This window comes from Bacillus rossius, chromosome 7 (genome assembly GCF_032445375.1).
Source record: "Bacillus rossius redtenbacheri isolate Brsri chromosome 7, Brsri_v3, whole genome shotgun sequence".
In the NCBI taxonomy this organism is placed as follows: domain Eukaryota; kingdom Metazoa; phylum Arthropoda; class Insecta; order Phasmatodea; family Bacillidae; genus Bacillus; species Bacillus rossius.
In genome coordinates, this window is record NC_086335.1 from 37,542,150 (window position 1) to 37,548,432 (window position 6,283).

Genomic DNA, 6,283 nt, shown 5'->3' on the forward strand with positions numbered 1-6,283 from the left:
GTTTATGTAGTAACAAATACTGGGAGATGATAATTCAAACCTTTTTTTTACCTCAGCTATTTTGTTTTTGAAGTTCAGCGTATAGAAGACATCGGCAACTGGTGCTACTGATTTGACTTTTCCTAACCTATACTACTCGGTACTTTATCATCAACAAAATTACAAATGGACGGCATTTGATTTTTACTCATCACCTTTCATCCTGAAATATCCCAAAAAATGCTTTTGTGTTTTATCCCAAATATCCTTTTTCTGCTCTCCTTGTGTGGAATGTGGATAGTTAGTGTGGAGTTGTGTGAGAGCTTTGTTTGTGTGTGTGAGAGAGTTAGTGTGCAGTTTTTTTTTAATCATGATTTGAGTAGTATTTTGGCAATACTTGAAGTTTTTTGGATTCTACAGGGAAGAAGAACCTGTACTGATTGGATTGGAATAACTGTGTTTTTACTAGTGATACATAGTTCTAAAGTCTATACATATTTTCTCCTCTCTAGTTTGTGTTTTCTCATCATTTATGTATGTAGAGATATTGTGTGTTCAGTACAGGAATTAGAAAAAAAATCTTTATTTTATTTAGTTTTACTTAAATTGCATGTCTATTGTACTGACAATTATGAAAGTTATGGGACACATTATTTAATTTGTGTCTAAGGAATTTTTTAAATCTGATTTATATAATTTTATGGTTTGTTTGTACTTGAAACTTATGTGTAGTTTTGTAAACCAAAAGTACAAGTAACACTTGAGTTTGTAAAGGTAATTATCATCAACATTTTTTAGTTTTTTTTTACTCTAATTGAAATCTTACTCATAATTAATTTATACATCAGAGCATCATAATGTAGCATTTAAATGATTTCATTTTTTGATTAAATTAGGTTGTTAGGCTAACAGTCTTAAAGGTAGGGTTGTAGGTATTCCCAAGTTGAAACTTATTAGTTAGCCCTCATTAAGTCATTACTAATGGACTACATATATTTTTGCATGCAATCTAAAAATTCATTGCTGGTCCCAAGTTTCTTCATGCAACAATAAATTATCGCACCTAATTGAATCTTATAAATTAACTATTTCAAAATGACTTACAGTTCCTTACCAGTTACTGATTTTATAATTTATTGCAATATATTGCTGAAAATTGAATTTTCAGTTGACAGTTAATTATGCATCTAGCAGTTCTAACTTCTAAACCTATCAGACCAGACACTTATGTGTTCATTTCTTTGCCATAGCTTTCAAAATTGTGATTAGTACTCAATAATTAGGCTAACTGAGAGGTGGTTGATATTTCAGTACTGTTATGTTTCCAGGTATGCTAATTAATGATTTGTTTTCCAGGTTCGGTGAATGGTTTTTAAGCACAGTCCACTAGTCTTGTTTGTGCATGACTTGAAGGTAATGTTGAAGGTTGAAGCTAAATTTTTATTTGAACAGGATACTAATTTATTGCAATTTTTGGAACTCATCACAAACAAAGTTGGAATTTTAAATATTGAGGGTAGTTATTTGCAGCAGTTCTACCTGAGTTAAAAGGGTGGTATAAGGCCCAATGTCACAAAAAAAAACAGTTTGTATCAGTGATGTAAATATGGTAGTATTATAGGCAGGTACAGGTTCTATTATTTTGATGAGTATTAAGTATGTATTACTATTAATTGCAGGTAAGAAGACTGACTGGTGGAATTAGTTTCAGCGTACATTGTGAGAGAGGTACCATTTTTTAGCTCTATTTTTCAATCTTGCAACATGGGCATCACTACCTTATTGTACTACTGTTTAAAAAGAGTTGCCAATTTCACCTTGGTTTGGAGATGTGTTTTATTTGTCTGCTACACTCTTTCTTTAGTGAAACTTAATTTTTTTTAATGTCTGGCATTACAGTTTGGGTTTGCAGCTGTTTGTTGTGAATTGATTTCTCTCCACATCATTTTCCGGGAGAATTCTGTAGCAGTTAATACATGACAAATTTATGTTTTTTTACAGGTGGTCCACACTTAAATTTTGATTTAGTTTTGCACATTGTCTTGAAGCAGTTTGGAGCTGGTTTGCAGATGGCGGAATGCAGATTAGCAAGCATCCTTGACTTTGACAAAGCCTTTTTTTATTTATAGGTGTACCTTTAAATTTTACGTGTTGTGTTGAAATTGTTAAAATAGTATTGGTAATGGATTGCTAATCAAGTTTAATTTGCTGTGCATATCTGTAGTAACGGTGTAAATGTATTCTAATGTATAGTGTAATGACTAAATTATGTGTATTTTTCTTTCAACTACAGAGTTTTATTTGTACAAATTTTTGTACAGATAAAGAGAATGTTGTCAAGTACATATAATGTAGGACATATTAATATTTAGCCAATTGTCAAAGTTTGTTTGTATACATATTTTGCTGGAATGGAAGAAACGAACGTATGAATTAATGGGGTAAAAAGTCCACATCATGATTTGGTATTTTACTTAGTTTTGCGACTAGGGAGTTATCTGAAACTTTTCTTAGCGAACTGTCATGCTGCTTCCCTTTTTAAAAAAAAATAAAAAAAAAATTGTGGCCTATTTAATATTCATCCCATAGTTTTTTCAGCAAAATAAATTCTTTGCTGTAATGTAAAAACTTGCATGTTTTTGGTTCAGCATTTAATGTAGGCTACCTCCACCACAATCTTAAAATTGTGAATGATTGTTCTACTTTTGATGGATTTTTTAATAGCTTACAGGTATAAAGTATGTCTTTCTTATGCACGATCCCCAATGCGACACAATTTGGATGGGTGCTTCAGCTAACATTCAAACTTTTGACAGCTGTTTTTTTAATTAACAAAAGAATAATTTCTAAATGATTGCATAGTCTAGTGTGACTGAAATCTGTCTTTTGTGTATTTTTGTCCTGGTACTCAGCTGTTGCAGTCAGATTTTTTGCTAAAGCACCTGCCAATATACAATATAGTGACATCTCATCTGTGAACAGAGTAGATCAGAAGTGCGTACTTGTTCAATCATTGTTTGTATTTTGTTAGGCATGGTGTTTACATTTGATATCCTTCCAGTAGTTTGTTCAACCAGGAATATTTTGTTATTTATCATCAGGTGTACCACAATTACAGCTTCAAAAAAGGTATAATGCCAGGAATTGTCATTACTGTTGTGATGTCATGATAATGCACCTATTTAAGCAGTAACTTTGCTAATAATTAAAGCCAAGATGTTATGGTGTTATGAAACTGTAAATTTCATCATTAAAAATAGGGGATTTCATCTTTATCATCATTACAAATTAAAACACAGATAGTAAGTTTATATCAAGCCCAATAACATTGATAAACTGCTTCAACAATTCGTGGTAAGACACTTCAATGAGTACATTAAACAACAGTACTACATAATATATGAGTTAAACAAAAATCTGCAACTAAAACATTTAAAAGCCCAAAATCTTTAATTCTTTATATATGTATATTTTCTTTACATGTTTTTCTATGGGCCTTTACCCATATCAGTAGATAATGAGCTACAGACTGCTTTTATTTACTTTACTTTGAAAAAACCACAGATAGGAAATAATTAATATTTTTTATTTCGTAAATTTTAGGTTTTTGAATAAAAACCTAAAATAAAATTATATATAGGTATAATGAGGTAATTGACGTGAATTTGGCTACATTTCGGTGTTTGGCAGTGTTCTTTTAAATTTGCTTTTTTATGAAATCATTAAAAAAAAGTGTTTACAAGTACATGCTTAATGCACCCCAATGCAGCTGCTGTTCAGGGGAATTTTGACATTTTTAACATTTCATAACAATTTGAAAATACTGAACTGCATTAATGAGCAGAGGTTCTGTCCTAATATATGCCCTCCATTCCAGCAAAAGAAATGATGACAGCCAAACTTTGACAAGAAAAACTTGCAGCATAAATAAGATTCAATTTGCATGAGCAGTTTGTAAGAGAAGTGCTTGTTTCTTTTAGTCATACATGCAGTTACAGATATGGACATATGTCTCTCACGAGTATGGACATGGTGTGTTGGTGTCAGGTCAGTGGGCAACATCATCTTGTTTACGTGAATGGACGGCAGTAGAGGCTGTTATATTGAGCTACCACTGTGTTTGTGAGGACACACTCATTCGCTGTGGCAGATGAACATAGGTAATTATTTGAAAATAATAAATAGGAAAAATTTTACGAACTTCCGCCACACAGGGAGTCAAGATAAAGTAAAAAAAAAAGTGAAACTTGTCTCCAACATACAGATACTTAATGTGCATTGTACATATTATTTTTATAATGCAATGCTAATGAATAATGATTGAGAAAACCGTGTGTATTTCCTGATACAACCGATGAGTGTGTGCACTTACATAATCAGCAGATTTCCTTTGCAGGTACATTCCACGTCATGGGAGATGCTGGTTGTAATCAGAGGTGGATGGGAACCTAAAACTGGGCGACATTAACAACTATATTCTCGACTAATATATTTAAAATGTCCTTGTTGGAGCAAAATTTTTTGAATTCAGGTAATTGGTGGTTCTATTGCACTACTGGTTGTCAAGATTTTTTATTTTCTGATTTCTCATTAACTAAATGTGTATTAGAATTATGCTTTGTTTTACAACTTGAAAAAATTAAATAATATTATGGAAAATGAATTGCCACATACGTATGGCAAAATTTCAGCTGAAAGTGTTCATCATTGGATTCTTTATGAGCATAAATATTTTCTTCATTTAATGGAACAAAGAATGCTTTTGTGAATTAATTTTGGTATTTAACTGCTTTCAATTTTGAGAATAGAAATAATTTATTTTAACTTTTGAGATCCCCACTGAACGAATGTTGCGGAAAGTCCACTAATTTGAAAATATAATTTAGTAGACCTACGATTTTGGAATTTTGTAAGGAATACTTAATTAAATTGTACCTATATCAGTCAGTATACATAAATATCTCAACAGCTTACTACTTGCCTTGTGAAGTCTGGTATCCTGGATAAACTCATAAATAAAATTTTACAGTTTACTTGCAAAAGTGCTGGTTCCTGGACTATTCCCATCTACCTCTGTCGGTAGTAAAACATTGTAGGTAGGTGGTTCATCGAGTAACGAAAGGTGAGTCTCATTAATAAACTTCATTTACTTTTCAGATGCATCCTCTCGTCAATAAGGTATTCATCCGGCAGTTTTATTTAATATTATCAATAAAATTTAAGTGGATTAAACTAATATGTGTTCTCTCCTTTGACTTGCATAGGTCACTCGCTCAAAATAATTTTTTTTTTTTTTGCTTTTTAATGTGGAAATTTGTAATAAATACTTTTTTGCATGTCATTGTATTAATTTTTTTGTCAGAATTCTTGTAATTGTATCATAAAACTTTGTATTTTCTGTTACTGACAGAAGCAGATGTTGAATATTAAATGATTAAAGTAATAGAAAACTAAATATTATGTTTATTTACCTTAAAAGTATTTCTGTATTAAGCATTTTAAATTAAGCTCTTTTGAATTATTAAATATTACAGTTTTTTTAAATATAATTTATATCTTTTTGTTAAAAAACAGAACAAACCTTGAATACTTTACTACATAATATTCATTAATAGCCACTAAAACTAAAGTATCATCGATACATACAAAGATGCATTTACATCTGAACTCTTAACTGTAACTGTAAGAGATTCATCTCGTCACGTTTAATGTTATAAATTGCTTCCTCCTGAATCCTAAGACAGCTGTATCCATCCCGTAACACAATTTTCTGTGATGTTTATTAGAATGGTTTTCGTGAATTTTTGATTTTTTTGTTTGGGATGTTCTCTTGGAGTTGCATGAGTGTACATACTTGGTCTGTTCCAAATTATTTGGGTACTCTCAGAGGCAGAGATCTGAACAGAATACCTACTCTGTGTGCTCTTTCGTAACAAAAAAAGCATATAAGGATCATCCAAACCCTGTGGAAAGGTTAAGTCCAGAATTTACGGAAGCCACAGGTATTTAAGGTTTTGCAGAAGAAGCTGGCTGTGGGGTCATGTTGACACATTTTAAGGTAAGGCCTATTGTGCACCAGCTTGTTCAAAAAGCCTTCAATGAACTGCAGGGTTACTGCAGACAGGGAAACACTGTAAACCAGGGAGAAATCAGGGAGTTGAAAAGGTGTCTTAGAAACCTGGAAAAAGCAGGGAAACTGATACAAAGTTAATTATCAAACTGGATTAGAATTTTTTTTAGTACAAGTGTTTTTTTTAATGTCTTTTTTTTTTTAACACAAATTAATTTATTTAAAACTTCATCT